The following is a 16310-nucleotide window of genomic DNA, read 5'->3' on the forward strand; positions in this document are numbered from 1 at the left end:
GACGAAGACGAGACCCTCCTTGTCACAGAAATAGTTTGGGACGATGCGCCGCTCCACCTGAAGGAATTATGACCATCATCATCATCATCAGCCTCTTATATATTTACCAACTTCCGACTTCAAATATGTCTCCTGGGGCTCAATAACTAGATTAATTTATATCTATCGTTAAAATAGTGAATTCCTGATGTTTCTTGGCAATAGTTAGGTGTCAAAAACGGTAACGATGCTCTGAGTACGATAATCCGCAACGGTGCTCCTTACCTTCTTCCACTTCCTGTCCGCCTCCAGCTGGTCCATGTAAGGCTCCAGCTTGTCCTTGTAGGAAGGCACGGTCTGTAGGAACTCATGGCGCATCACGATGATCACGAAGCCTCCTGAGTGCCGGAGAGGAGGAACTCAGTTAATCATTGGGGCATACAGCTAAGGGCGCGTCGTCTAGCCCACCCTAGGGAGACCGCCTCAAGATTTACTCCAGGCAAATATGAAGTCTCTATGTAGGCTCTTTTCCATCCTAAACGGCGCCTAAGTCCGCCCGTTTGAAAGGCCTCTCGTAAAAGTTGCTGGGATTACCATGAACTGTTTTGCGATCCTATAGTAGGAGTAGGTAGGAAGAAACCTACTGAACGGTGTGACCATTCTCGGTGAGGATATATGGGAAGCGAGGAGGGTGCAAGCCCTCCAAAGACCATGTCCCTCACTAACCGTTTCCCTTTGTCTCATCAACACCAGAGAGCAGTTCAGCATGCTCTAAAGACAGTTCCTCTCTCTTTCTACACCACACTACATTCACACAACACACACACCTTGAAACCTTGAACCTCCTCCTTATCAATTTCTGCAACATTCGTGGTCTTCGTTCTAATTTTCATACTGTGGAAACCATCTCTCCTCCTCTAAACCTTATTTTCTCTTCCTCACCGAAACACAGGTTACTGAGGCTACTGACAGCAACTTCTACTCTGTTCCCTCCTACTATCTCTATCCTAAATTTTAATCCTAAGCTGGATGTTGCGCCTACGTGTGCAACGACATCACTTGCTCTCGTGCCCACGACCTTGACTCTTCTGAATTTTCCACCATCTGGCTAAGACTTTATTGTCATTCTATTACTAAATACATATGTGCTGTTTATCTCTCACCTAACTCTACTAAGTATGTAAAATTATTTGACTATTTGAATTCTAAAGTGGAGCACATCTCGACTCACTCTCCCTTCGCTGAAATCTCCATTATGGGTGATTTGAATGTTCACCACCAGCTTTGGCTCTCATCCTCTTTCACAGACCAGCCTGGTGAACAAGCCTACAACTTTGCTCTCCTCAACGACCTAGAGCAGTTGGTTCAGCACCCTACACGTATTCCCGACCGTTTTGGAGACAGGCCCAACATTCTAGACCTCTTCCTTACCTCTAATCCTTTTGCTTACTCTGTCAAATTGTTCTCTCCGTTGGGTTCCTCCGACCATAACCTTATTTCTGTTTCCTGTCCTATCGCTCCTGTACATCCTCTGGACCCACCGAAGAGGCGATGCTTCTGGCATTTTGCTTCAGCTCGGTGGGACGACCTTGTTATAGTAATTGTAGTATATCAATGGAAAAAAAAACACGACAGATAGATCACGCCACCTTGTAGGAATGTCAGCTGTCAGTGTTTACCATCTCAGTTTGTATACAAAGCATTTCATCAAGCTTAGAGGTCACCTTGACATACGTGACCAATTGTAACTTCATTATTTTCCACTCTGTAACTCGTCACTCCTTCGAGAGAGCTCGCACGACACACACCTAGCGTCTCGTCTCTCTCACCCACGCTACGCTGTATCTTAGGTTAAGAATATATTTCTTCTAAGACAGCAAGAGTTTCCCTTCACGCCCGCAAGTCCCCGCAACCAAGCGTTCACCGGTGGCAGACGGTGTCCCAACGCGCCCGAGCCCTTCGCTACCTAGTTGTCCTACAAGAGCTCCAAGCCACAAGAACTCACCAACAAATCCGGGGACAGGCGTAGAAGGAAGGAAGGAGTCAAAATCCCTGCTACAGGCCAACTACAGGCCTACGCACTTCTACAAGCTCTCTACAGGCCAACAACCAGCCACTCCCAGCTCACTCCAAGCCCTCCGTGGTACGCAGAAGGAGGCACTCCCCGCAGAGCCCACAAGCTCCAAGCAACACAGCGGCAACACCGCCGCTGCCGGGAGCATCGGCCCAAACCTCTTCCGGCAAACAGTCAACCAGGGCAAACGCGGACATCTCCCGGTGACTGCAAGCAGTACCCACCACCGTTACTACAAGGCGCCTTCTTAAGAGGGTACACACCCAGGTTGCCATATCTACAACCGCTGCCCCCACAACTCTCAAAATAACAAGAGCATCGCAGCCGTCCTACGTCTGGCAGCAGTGTTCCGGCGCCCGCCCTGCCACGCACCTGCCCGACTATATCGTCAGCAGTTTCCAGCAGCCATTACGGGGGTCAGTCTCCATGCCATCAGTCAACCTTCCACGCGCTCCTGCCGCGGCCAAGGTCTTCCAACGCAACTCCATAGGCTCCAGGTACCCCATGAGCGACGACATCCTTCGTCACCAGCTCTACGTCAGCTGAATATTCTCGGTATTGTACCTGTTCCAAATATTTTCACAAGTGCAAACTCAGCAAAATTGCATCAGAGGCACGACTCTTTTATTTATGTGTATCTAACACTGTTAATCAGTCGTAATTGTGAGAGTAACGATCATTTGCATACGGTATTGATCCTTCTTGTTGTCTGTTAGCGGTAAAACGGTGATTTCCCTACTCTAATTCAAACTTCCTCAGTGTGCCCTTGCTCCGTTTTCTCTTCGCTGTTCGGGAGAAACCCGCACTTTAAGGGCATGCTCACTTATTTCTCCTAACCAAATAACGGCTGCGTTATTGGGTCATTATTTCATATAACCATAACATTATAACATTACATTATAACCTGACATTATAACCTTAACTTTCTATTACGTCTAACGGCCACCTTGCTTACCATCCCTTCTTGTTTTTAGGGGTACGGCGCAAACTTTTAACTCAGACGCGTTACGTTAATATTTACAGCAATTAAAATATGCTCATATATTGTAACTGATTTAAGCCATAATATGAACAAAGACACTCGCTAAACTCGGTGACACATTTAAACAGTTAACGAGTCCCTCAGGGTAGGAGGAAGTGGAACACGGTTCAGGCACCAATGATCTTAATGTTGTAAGTTTACGTTCAGGTACTCAGTATTTCTCAATTCCAAACAGGGACCCTTCACCTCCGGGTTCTTCGGGATACTTAACCCCCACTCAACCGGTCACAATGCCTACCAATCCCCCCCCCCCCCCCCCCTCCACCGATTCGGGTCATTCCAACTCACGCCAGTTTTCGACAGTTCTCCGGCAGCGAGTCAGATTATTCGGCGAGACAGTTCCTAGATCTATGTGAGTCTGCCATCGTAAATTCCTCCATTACGGAAGATCATGATAAAATTGCATTCATTCGGTCCGGGTTACTACCAGGCTCTCGGGCACTAAATTTGATGCTGTCCTCAGCGTTTGCTTCGGTGGACATTGGAGTAAACTATGAGATTTTTAAAAGGAATTTCATAAAAATCTTCGGAGGCGGGAGTAAACCAGGCTTCGTTAGACAGATCGCACACACGGTTGAGCCCCTCCAAATAAAAAAATCCTCAACAAAGCCGTTTTGGGACGCCATGACTGAGGCAAATCAGCTGGCGGTTGATTGTGTCAAAAGTCTAGAAGACGCGCAATGGCGCTCAGGGGCAGTATGCAAAACACCAGGTGACGACAGTCTTCGCGTTGCTTGTGGACTTATTTCATATTTCAGAGAAGAACCGCCGTTCTGCCCTTTCCTTGACCTTCAAACCGGGCGGGAAGTTGGTTGACTTCGTCTCAGAGTTAGAAGTCAAGGTTCAAGAACACACTAACCATCAACCCCTCGCAACTGCCGCAGCATTGCAGGCACAAAGTAAGGCATCTCTCACCTGTAGTTTTTGCAAACAATCAGAACATTCCGAGAATTCTTGCTTCGCGAAACGTAGGGACTCAACACACTCAAGAAAGGGATCTGATAGGAGATCAGGAGGTTACAGGGGTGGCCATCACTCATCACACCAGAACCCTAGCAAACCATCAGCGGAAGGCTGCCTTTTGCCATGTCCACGGGAATTGTTTTCATGATTCAGACAGTTGTTATGCAATACAAAAGGCCAAGGAGGAACAGAAGAACAAGTCCTCGGCGGACAGTAAACCACACTCCTCCTCTTCTCAGAATAAAAAGGCATGACTTTGTGACAGCCCCAAGGCGTACATCCAAGTATCCCATAAGGACGATACTAATTGGGAGCAACTTGACTCAGTCACTGCCGCCTTATGACGGACAAGCATAATTGCCCTCCCTTGCAAGGTGGGCAAAATTTCACTCACCTTAGCGGTAGACACAGGTGCAACAGTCAATGTAATCTCAGACTCCGCTTACAGGTCACTGACACGACAGGCGAGAGGGGGAAATTGGCCGCTCCAAGAGAACGACCTGAATGTGGTAGGCGTGACAGGCACCACTTTGGGAATCCTTGGGCGAGTACCACTAACAGTCAGCTTACATGAAAAGGTATGTTCCTTTCGAGATTTCTTTTATGTATCTAGCAGGTTTGCCTTACCTGTGGATGGGATCTTAGGATTAAACGCCATGAAAGACCTCCCCGCTGAGGGGAGTTCCTTGCCGTGGTAGCGGGGCTTGAAGCCTGGTCGGCAGCACCACCTACTTAGGTGGTCCGTCAACCTCTGTAGGGCTTGCTGTTTGTCGGCCAGAGTGGACTAAACACTCCCCCGTCACTACTGGTAATGGAGGCTTACCAGTGGTGACGTATGTGCCTGCCCGACTACCATCAAGGGCATGGCTGAGCCTCCCCACGTGTTTGCCGTGCGTGGCGTCCCGTACACTCCCCGCGCCCTCTCGTCTGGGAGTTGAGTCCACCGCGGGGCAGGGTGTAGTTCCCTTCGGTGGACAACACGCTCCTTTGGCGGGAGGGTTGGGGTAAGACGGGTGGTCTTGTGTGGCCCCGCTCTATCAATCGGCTGGTCATGCGTTGGCTAGGGTCAAGTGGCTGTTGTCTGGTGGGCACCGCAATGGTCCCGCGGCTGCCGCCTCACACCAGGCAGCTGCCACGTATACTTCCCCCACTACCCCTGAGGCTGCTGTGAGCTGTTGCTCCAGCATTAGCCTCCCCATGTTGGGCTCCGTGGTGGGTGGGGGGGTGGGGAAGTGAAATAATTGTCACCTTTTATGGCATCTAAATCCCCGAATTTACCTCGGCCTACATCCCTACCTGACCTCCGACCGTCCCCGGAAACCTCTTCTCGGCCTTCCCTCATCGCCACCCTGGAGCCGTTTCAGGCTCCGAGTGGCACTAAAGGGGCATCTGCCTCTTCTTTCTTAATCCCCAGACCCGGTGGCTCCCGGACCAAGAGCCGGAAGCAGGGACCAAAGAATGTGCCAGTCTCGCAGAGTTCTCAAGTTGAGGTCCTGCCCGGTCTATTTGAATCTGTATCCTATGACAAATACATCACCGTAAAGTCCCTAGATGGTCGATCTGTTAATGATCTCGACATTTTCGAAGTCCACCGTGAACTTGTCAAGACTTGCGGCAGAGAGCCGAAGATGCTTCCGCAGGGAGATGGCAGCCTTCTTGTGGAAGTCTCTTCTCCTGAAGAGAGTGAAAGACTCCGTGCCCTCACCTCAGTTCCCGGGGCTGCAGTATCATGTGCCCCCCATGCTACCATGAACCAATCGCGCGGCGTGGTATTTTCAAGAGACCTCCTTCGTTACTCGGAGGAGCGCCTGATTAAGGAACTCGAGGAGTATGACGTTGTTGCCGTGAGGCGTGTCCACAAGAAAGAAGAAGGAGCACTGACACCCACACCCACACTATTCATAACTTTTAATCGGCTAGAGCTCCCTAGAACTGTAAAATTGGCATGGTTAAACCTCCACGTGAAACCATATGTCCCAAACCCCAGACGTTGTTTCCATTGCCAGTTATATGGACATGTGACTCGGACATGCCGCCGCCTGCAGAATGGTCTCCCTAAAGTATGCGTCACCTGCGGTAGGGATGACCATGGTGAGGAGTGCCCGGGCCCTGTTCGGTGCTACCACTGTGCCGAGCCCCATCCAGCTTCATCGAAAGAGTGTGATCGCCTTAGATTTGAGAGAGAGGTGCTTACCATTCGAAATAAAGAGAACTTGTCTTTGTAGAGGCAAAGCGACTCGCCCTTACCAGGCTGTCTAGTCCTGGTAGAACCTATGCCTCAGTTCTCCAGTCACACGCTCAACGCCGTCTCAAAACCTCCCAGGATATGTCGTGCCCTGCAGCTCCTGTCGTTTCTGTGTCGACGCCTTTACCTGAAATCACACCAAATCGTGTCCCGCTCCGAACAGAGCCACAACAACAGAAACGTTCACGCAGTGAGGAGTCTCTCGATGAGACTCCCCCTACCAAGCTGCAAACTCCGGCGCCAGTTGTAGGATCGCCGGAGGTACCCCGGCGTCGGCTGCTGCCGTTGCCCCTGCGCCAGCTGCTCCGGCTGTCTGTGGGCCGGAGTCTGCTGGTGCTCAGGCTTGCAGTGCGTCGCTGCCGGCGCCTGTGGCCTCAACCGCCGGAGAGTCTTCTCCGGGGACCTCCTATGCTTCCTCATCCTCTGCTGCTCCCTCACACTGGCGGACGGTGGGGAGAGGCGGGGAGGGAAGACGCCGGCAGCAGTCGTGGGCAGGAGGGTAGTTGAATGCCCCAGCCTGCCAATCGGTCTGCTGTACATATTGTATCGAAACCAGCTAATGCTAGGACCAAGTGTCATTTAATGAATGGTGATGGCCCTTTAAAGGAACCCAGTAGGTGCAGGGCGATTCCTCCGGAAGAGCCCCAAAGCACCTCACTAAGTAATCATCTTCAATATCGTGCAGTGGAACTGCCGTGGTCTGCGTGCCAATTGGGAAGAGTTGCTCAGTCTTATAGCCCGTTATTCCCCAGTATGCATTTGCATTCAGGAGACCATGGTAGGAGAAAGTACTCCTTTTGGGCCTCCTGGTTACCATATTTTATATTCTTATCCTCTACAAGACCAAGGGAATCGTGGCGGCAGTGCCATACTGGTCCGCCGTGATATCCCTTTCTCACGCGTAAGGTTGTCAGCTCCCTTCCAGGCGGTCAGCATCCAGCTCTTTCTCCCACGACAGTACACAGTTTGCAGCTTATACCTTCCTCCAAGCGCTCATGTAGAGAGGAGGGATCTTGATAACTTGATCGCTGATCTTCCTGCCACTTTCCTCTTAATAGGCGATGTTAATGACAGTCATCCACTGTGGGAGACTGCACCACTAACCCTCGAGGCGTGATGCTGGCATCTGTGGTAGAAGATGAGGAACTGGGAGTTCTTAATTCTGGAGATATGACGCACTTCCATAGCCAAACGGGTATTTTTACGGCTATCGATGTGTCTTTGTGTTCTTTTAATATTATTTTAGATTTCAACTGGAAGGTTTTACCGAACTTGCATGGAAGTGACCACTTCCCTATTGTTTTATCGTCAGCTAAGGGCGAACCACGCACTCGCCTCCCACGCTGGCGTATAGATAAAGCAGACTGGCAACTCTTCAAACAGCTAAGTTCCACTGCACGGTCTTTAGATGACTTCAGCAGCACTGGCGAAGCGGTGGCATATTTTACTACCTTACTACACTCGGCAGCCATATTAGCAGTTCCAAAGACGTCTGGTCACTTTCCCAGACGTCCCATGCCTTGGTGGACCCCTGAGTGCGCCGCTTCTGTGAAGGCAAACGAGCCTCTTTATCACGCCTCTGCCGACATCGTGGAGATCCACATTACTTAGAAGCCTTCAAACGGGCGCGTGCCCATGCCCGACGGGTCCTTAAAGAGGCCCGTCGTGCTTCGTGGAAGGCATACGTATCCACCCTAAACAAGGAGACGTCCCTAGCGCAGGTATGGAAACGAGTGAGGAAAATCTCTGGGAAATATACCGTCCCTTCCCCTCCTGTCCTGTCAGAAGCAGGCAGGAACGTGGCCGAACCTATTGCAGTTGCTCAAGTCCTTGCCCAACATTTTACAAATGTATCTAGGAAGACACTACATCTCCTTAGGGACGCCATCGTCGGCGCTTTGAGTCTGAAGGCCTCACATTTGCTTCTAATAAAGGCGAGTCGAATAAAGACCCATTTTCTAGTCTTGAACTCCGTTCAGCTCTAAACCAGTGCCATGACTCGTCACCAGGTCCCGATGACATCCCATACTCCTTTTTACGTCATATTCCTGACGAATCACTTATGTTTTTATTGTCTCTTTTTAATAGAATTTGGTATACCGGTGATTATCCGTCTTCCTGGAGCGTTGCCGTTATTATTGCAATCCCTAAGCCTGGAAAGGACCACCGGCAGGCAACAAATTACCGTCCCATATCACTCACTTCATGCCTTTGCAAGGTTATGGAGAAGATGGTGAATGGGCGGCTCATGTGGTACTTAGAGAAAGGGAATATTTTATCACAAGTACAATATGGTTTTCGCAAATGCGATCCACCTCAGACGCCCTTCTATCTTTGAGTCATCTATATGTGAGGCCTTCGCCTCCAACCAACACCAAGTTACAGTGTTCTTTGATTTGGAAAAAGCGTATGACACTGCCTGGCGTCATGGCATCTTACTTTCCTCCATGAGTTTGGTCTTCGTGGCCGGCTCCCGATTTTTATCAAACAGTTTTATCGAATCGTTTCTTGAGGGTGAGGGTTGGAGACATGCACTCTGATGCTCTTCTTTTAGAAGATGGTGTGCCGCAAGGGAGTATTCTCAGTGTTACTCTCTTCGCCGTGGCCATCAACAGCGTTATTAGTGTACTACCAGAAGGAGTCCGAGGGAGTTTGTATGTCGATGACCTGTCCATCTCAGTCTCTGGATCCAGGATGTCACTGATAGAACGAAAATTACAGCTGGCACTTAACAGGATATCCACGTGGGCTGAAACTCAAGGTTTTCGGTTCTCCCAAACTAAGACTGTGGCCATGCACTTCTGCCGTATTCATGGAGTCCACCGGACCCAGACCTATACTTCTACGGTCGCAGAATCATGTGTGGAGGAGACCCGATTTCTTGGGCTGATATTCGATGCAAGGCTGACCTGGGTCCCTCACCTCCGGTATATCAAGGCAACTTGTTTCAAGGCAATTAACCTCCTTAGAGTTTTAGCCCATACCTCTTGGGGTGCGGATCGCCTGACCCTCCTCATGTTGCACAGATCACTTATACTTCCGAAACTGGAGTATGGGTGCGAGATATATTCATCTGCGTCGGATGCTCGTCTCCGTATGTTGGACTCTGTGCATCATGCTGGGGTCCGTCTTACAACAGGAGCCTTTAGGTCATGTCCGATTGCTAGTATGTTAGTGGATGCCGGCATGCATTCCTTGGACCTGCGCCGGAGGTCTTTAATGCTGAGATGCTGGTATCGGACTCACCGCCTTCCAGATTATGTGCCTTGTGTTACCGCCTCCCAAGATTCTCGCTCTCGCGTGTATGACGCTCGGCCGAGTTTCCTAAACCTTTTGGATATAGGTGCAGTCACTTATGGCAGCCTGGGCAGTTCCTCCATTCACTGTTTGTCCCCACCGCATCCCGAGGGTGGGCTATTGGCAGTTTCCCAGCGTAGAAGTGTGTAGACCTATAACGGACCAAAAGAGCTCCCTCCCCTGTTACGCAGCACAGTCCTTATTTTTAGAGCACTTCGCTTCTCACGAGGGCTCTTTTCCCGTCTATACGGATGGGTCTAAGTCGGACACTGGAGCAGGCTTCAGTGTCGTCTTTCCCACCTTCTGCCGGGGCGTTAGCCTTCCTAGAGTGGCGTCAGTCTTTACGGCTGAAACTTCCGCTATCTTACTAGCTCTCAAAATTATGTTTAGTCTCCCCCAGAACTTCTTTACTGTTTATAGCGACTCTCGTAGCGCACTGGCTGCTATAGCGGCCCGTGATTACTGTCATCCCCTTATTTTATCGATTTTAGAATGGCTTTACTTATTAAACCGTCGAGGTAGTCGGGTGGCCTTTTGCTGGGTCCCGGCCCATGTAGGGGTTCAGGGGAACGAGCAGGCCGATCGGCTGGCCAAGGCGGCGGCTACCCGGCCTGTCCCTGCTGCTGCACCTCACCTTCGCCCACTTCCCTGCAAAGACTTGTACCCTAACATCCGAGCCACCGCTGATAGCGTGTGCCAGGCCAGATGGGAGGATATGACTGCCACCACCAAGATGGGGGAAGTCACGACCAGGGCAAGACGTCCGTGGTCTTACTCCCACATAAAGTGTCGCAAAACGGAAACCGTTCTGGCCCGCCTGAGGACGGGTCACACACGCTACACACAAGGCTTCCTCATGTCTCGGGGTGTGCAGCCTTACTGCGACGACTGCTTGGTCCCCATGACTGTCCGGCACTTGCTGGTCGAGTGCCCCAGTCTGCAGGACCTGCGTGAGCAGTACCTCTCCCGGTGTCATGTAGATGGAAATTTTTCCCTCTCCCTAATGCTGGGGGAAAAGGTGCTCACCCCGGGATATGACGTCATGGGGTATTTGCGGGAGGTGGGCGTTCTCCATCTCCTGTAGTCTTTTAAACGCTGAAGTTATTCTAATGGACCATTTTATAACACTTTTTAATACCCCTCAACATACTTTGGTCCATGGATAGATTTTTCTAAACTAAGATTATTTTACTAATTTGCTTTCCATTTTATTACGCACTCCGGTGCCATATGACCCAAGATGTTGCGGCGCCACGAAGGAAATCCCAAATCAATCAATCAATCAATCAACCCTCCCTCCCGCGGCCCCGCTGCACACGACTTTCTACTCATGCTCATCCCATACTGTCCAAACCCCTTATGCAGGATTTAACCAGCATCTTCACTCTTTCATCCCTCACGCTGGTAAACTCTGGAACAATCTTCCTTCATCGGTATTTCCTCCGGCCTACGACTTGAACTCTTTCAAGAGGAGAGTATCAGGACACCTCTCCTCCCGAAATTGACCCCTCTTTCGGCCACCTCTTTTGATTTTTTTTTCTCAGGAGCAGCGAGTAGCGGGCTTTTTTTATATTATTGTTTCCTTTTTGAGCCATTGAGCTGTCTCCTTTATTGTAAAACATTCTCGCACGCACGCACGCACGCACGCTCGCTCACCGTTCTTTGCGACGCGCACCAGGTCGTCGAGGCCACTGAGGATATGACCTTCGCCCATACCACCCGAGGTGACCACCAGGTCGTATGTGTCTGAGAGAGAGAGAGAGAGAGAGAGAGAGAGAGAGAGAGAGAGAGAGAGAGAGAGAGAGAGAGAGAGAGAGAGAGAGAGAGAGATGTATAAGAAAAAGAGTTATATTAATCTTTAAATATGAAACAACAACAATAACAATAATTCCACTCACACAGCTCTCCTGGACAGAGTGGAGTCTAAGGGTCTTCGTCTCATCAGCTCTCCTCCTCTCACTGATAACCTTCTACCTCTTAAATTCCGCCGCTATGTTGCCTCTTTTTCTATCTTCTATCGATATATTCATGATGACTGCTCTTCTGAACATGCTTACTGCAGCCTCCCTCCCTCCCGCGGCCCCGCTGCACGCGACTTTCTACTCATGCTCATCCCTATACTATCCAAAACCCTTATGCAAGAGGTAAACTCTGGATCAACCTTCCTTCGTCTGTATTTCCTCCTGCCCATGACTTGACTTATTTCAAGAAGAGTGTATCAAGACACCTCTCCACTCGAAATTGACCTCTCTTTTGGCTACTCTTTACTTTTATCTTTTATGGGAGCGGCGAGTAGCGGGCTTTTTTTTTGTACTCTTGTTGCTCTTGAGCCGTGTCCTTTAATGTAAAAAACAAATTACTATTACCTTTGGGCACGGTGGAGTGTCCGCTGCCGATAAACTCCAGGAAGTCGTTGGTATAGATGCCAGTCTCCCGCTGCTTCATCATGCCCTCCGACGGGTCCACAGCGTCTATGTGCCTGTGGGAGTGGCTGTAGTAATAGCAGTAGTAGTAGTAGAAGTTATAGCAGTAGTAGTAGTTGTTGGGAATCAGTAAATTTACCCTACCCAACAGTTAGGTCACTCGCAAAGTGAATAAACACACCCGTCAGACAATCCCAAAGAAACAAGTGCTTACCAGCTATTAGGTGGTGAAGGTATCCAACAAGCACCTCCAGACAGCCGAACAAATAATAATCCTACCGGATCCGTGTAGTAAAAATATATCTGTCTCAAATAACTGCTGGGGGCACTTAGCTGAGAAGCGGGTTTCAAAAGATATTGTTGTCTCTGAAGTCCCGTTGCCGGGTGTAGTATCCCTCAGTCAGGTAATAGAAGGCACACTGCGTCCGATTTAATGGGTGGGCTGCAGTGCCTTGGTCTTTACTTTGTGAAGGCCGGTGGTGGAGTGAGAGAAAACCAATCACGTGGGTCTGAAGCGATATTTTTAATTTCTCTCGCCAGGTGGCGTGGCTTTCCTCTCTGTTTCCATCGGTTAAATTATCCTTGCTCTTTAATTTTAATTCAGCAAGAACAATTAGTTATTATTTCATGAAAGGAAACACTTCACTATTGTTATTCCTTTCATGGTAAATATGGTTAGTCTTAAGGCAGTGAATAAGTTGATTCTGTTTCGGTTTGGGAGCCGATGATCGAAGTATTTAAGTACCATCCAAGGCTTATTTGAGCTCAGACGATACTCATAGTTGGCTTGAACTGTCGGCCCGAGACTAGTTCCATAAGGGAAATAGTTAATTTGTCTAACCCCCCGGTTAACTGGCCTAATTCCTAACATAGTATAGTCTATCGATTTTAACTTGAGCCCTTGGGCGCGACACAAGGATTCCCCACGAGACCGCGCTGGTGCCACATCCCTCCATTACTCTCCTCAGAGAGGGTGGCTACCTCTCTCTCTCTCTCTCTCTCTCTCTCTCTCTCCGCATGGCTGCGCAGGGGGCGAGAGTGAGATCTACTTCATTTGTCCATTGTGGCGTAACGCTGATTGGTGCGGCCTGGCGCCTGTTGCCACGGTCCGTCAGGCGGCAACGTTGCATGAGCCACGTTGACAAGTGATATGGAAGGTTTACTGATTCGTTGTCTTTCCCTCTAATCCCAGGTCGAGTGCCCCAGTCTGCGGGATCTGGAGAGCAGTACCTTTCCCGGTGTTGTGATGTACATGAGAATGTTTCTCTTTCCCTAATGCTGGGAGAAAAGGCGTTCACCCCTGGACATGACGTTATGGGGTATCTGCAGGAGATGGGCATCCTCCATCTCTTGTAGGGTCTCTTTATAGAAAGTTCTTTGTATTTCACTAATGCATTTTTAATAAACATTTTATTATATTTTAAACTAGTGCTATATCTGAATGGACCATTTCAAAACTATCTTCCTAATAATATTTATCACCCTTAGATTATTTTAATTATTTGCCTTCCATTTTATTACCCCGGTGTCATATGACCAAGATGTTGCGGCGCCATGAAAGAAACTATAAATCAATCAATCAATCAATCCCTCTAATCCCAAGCCATTCATAACACCACGCAGTCGTATTATGAATGTATGTAAATTCCATAAATAGATAACGTACAGACTAACAGTGAGACAAAACGCCATGCGCAGGTCATCGCTAGATCTGTAAACAATGGGGTTTCCCCGGGTCAAGCCACAGGGCTCAATTTTAAGTTAGAGTCGATGGACTATAGTAATGCCGCTCCTGCCCGCTCCCAGTTCCCACCCAGCGGCCCTGCCTCAACACAAGCTGCTGTAATTTCCAACACATCGTCATTTAAGTATGGTGACTGGACAACCCCCTGTCTGCGGCCCAGCGGCACCCACCTGAAGCCTTCCCGGTGGAGTTCGCGGCCCACGCAGCCCGTCCCGGCGGCCACGTCCAGCACCCTGGCCTTGGCTCGCCGCTCCGAGGGTACCCAACGCAGCGCCTCCTCCAGCGTGATGGCGGGGCCACGGTACCCGCCTTTCCAGATCATCTAAGGAGACGGGGAAGCGGGTGATTACAGGTGCGTACCCCAGGGGCCGCATCACTTCACTCCTGGACCTCACGGAGTAGTCGCCGGTTTAACGCAAAATCATTCCAACGATACCCCATGATTCTGCGTAGGCACTTGGTACTGAAGGTATCTCTCTCTCTCTATCTCTCTCTCTCTCTCTCTCTCTCTCTCTCTCTCTCTCTCTCTCTCTCTCTCACCACGACCCGGTCTGAAGAACTCCTGGAGAAGTACCGTTGGCTCATCCAGCAGTATAAGTCTAAATCCCCTAACATTTTGATTTCAGGAGTTCTACCACGGACTTGGGCGGAGAGCGACTTTTTCAGTAAGGCCTTCAGCCTAAACAACCGCTTACAGACTCTTTGTAGGGAGCTTGACGTGGAGTTCTTAAACGCATGGGACAATTTCTATGGACAAAGTGAGCTCTTCCACAGGGACGGATTGCACCTTTCTCCCATCGGGGCAGCCAGATTCGAAAGGCTCCTCAACGACGCAGTACGTGTCATCCGAGCAAAAAACGAGTCACAGCCACGTCCCCCCACCCCGCCCGTGTAAATAGACGCCATGCATCGCAACAAACCCGTAACCGTGATCCCGCAAGTACCTTAGTTTCAATGCGCTTAGCCTAAGGAACAAATTTGATGAACTGAGATGTCTTGCTCTAACAGAAAATTTTGACATAATTGCTATAACCGAAACATTTATCGACACCACAAATATTGATTTAAGTTCCGAATACAACATAGATGGCTACAGACTCTTCAACAAAGATCGTGTAAACCGTAGAGGCGGTGGCGTCGCCCTTTATGTCAAAAGCTATTTCAACCCACTGACAAAACACCGGGGAACAGTAACGTTGAACATTTGTGCGTGCGAGTAAACATTGCAAAAGTCAATTTAAATAAATCTGTCACCTACAGACCTCCCGGGCAATCACTCGATGACGACCTTGAAATGTACAGCGTCTTAAGGCAGTCACTTAATAACAACGACTCACTGATATTAGGAGACTTTAACCTCCCCCATATCGACTGGGCGACACTGTCAGGTACAGAAGGCGAGTCACATAGAATGATCGAATTTCTAGAAGAAAATTATCTAAGCCAAATGGTTTCTGAGCCAACTCGACAAAATAATATACTCGACCTTGTTATAACGACCCTCGGTTTTTAATACTAACAGTCTTCCTCTCGCTCCCACCAACACCAGTACTATTGTAAATCTCGAGCATGCATTGCCTAATTTTGAAATAACAACCGATGAAGTCCTTAAAGCTCTCCATTCACTTAAAACAAATAAAAGTCCAGGACCCGACAAAGTATATCCTATACTGCTTAAAGAAACAAAGAGCGAAATACTCTCCTCCCTCACTACCGTATTCAATATGTCCTTGCGACAAGGCATCGTCCCTTCGGATTGGAAAAAGGCTAACGTGACACCGATTTTTAAGAAAGGAGACAAAAAAATACCAGGTAACTACCGACCCATTAGTCTAACTTCAATTGTAGGAAAGCTACTCGAGAGCATAATTAGAGACAAAATTGTGAGTTACCTCGAAAGCCACTCATTAATTGGGGAGTCACAACATGGCTTCCGTAACAAAAGACCCTGCCTGTCAAACCTACTGACTTTTTATAACGATCTCTTCTCAATTTATGACGTAACCAAATCAGTGGACGTAGTCTATCTTGATTTCCAGAAAGCGTTTGATAAAGTCCCACATCATAAATTACTTTATACATTAAAGCAAATAGGCATTGACGGTCAAGTAAACCAATGGATCGCGAATTGGTTGAGCAACAGACAACAAAGAGTTGTGATTGACGGATTTAACTCAGAGTGGGCGCTGGTCACCTGTGGCGTCCCTCAGGGCTCGGTTCTTGGCCCAGTGCTCTTCATTATTTACATCACCGACGTGGATGTTGGACTCAATAATCGCATTAGTAAATTTGCAGACGACACAAAGATTGGTAACTCGGTTCTTACTGACGATGACAGGCAAAGCCTACAAGAGGATTTGCACAAAATTTCAGCTTGGTCTGATAAATGGGAGATGCCCTTTAACGTAGACAAGTGCCAGGTCCTTCAAGTTGGAACAAAAAATAAGAAGTTCGATTACGAAATACACGGCGTTAAACTCACAAGCGTTCAGTGCGTTAAGGACCTGGGGATCAAAATCGCGTCAAACCTCAAATTCTCACAT

At 48.9% G+C, this 16310-nt stretch overlaps 1 long non-coding RNA gene across 1 annotated transcript; it reads right to left on the reverse strand.

Moving 5' to 3' along the window:
* Positions 1-289: 289 nt before the first annotated feature.
* LOC127002639 (uncharacterized) lies at positions 290-14036 on the reverse strand. The gene is made up of 3 exons (XR_007756360.1): positions 13938-14036; positions 11967-12079; positions 290-377 (listed from the first exon to the last, which is right to left on the reverse strand). It is a non-coding gene; the product is annotated as an uncharacterized LOC127002639 (long non-coding RNA).
* Between the last annotated feature and the right edge of the window lie 2274 nt (positions 14037-16310).

The sequence above is a fragment of the Eriocheir sinensis genome, chromosome 23, assembly GCF_024679095.1.
Source record: "Eriocheir sinensis breed Jianghai 21 chromosome 23, ASM2467909v1, whole genome shotgun sequence".
NCBI classification, from domain to species: Eukaryota; Metazoa; Arthropoda; class Malacostraca; order Decapoda; family Varunidae; genus Eriocheir; species Eriocheir sinensis.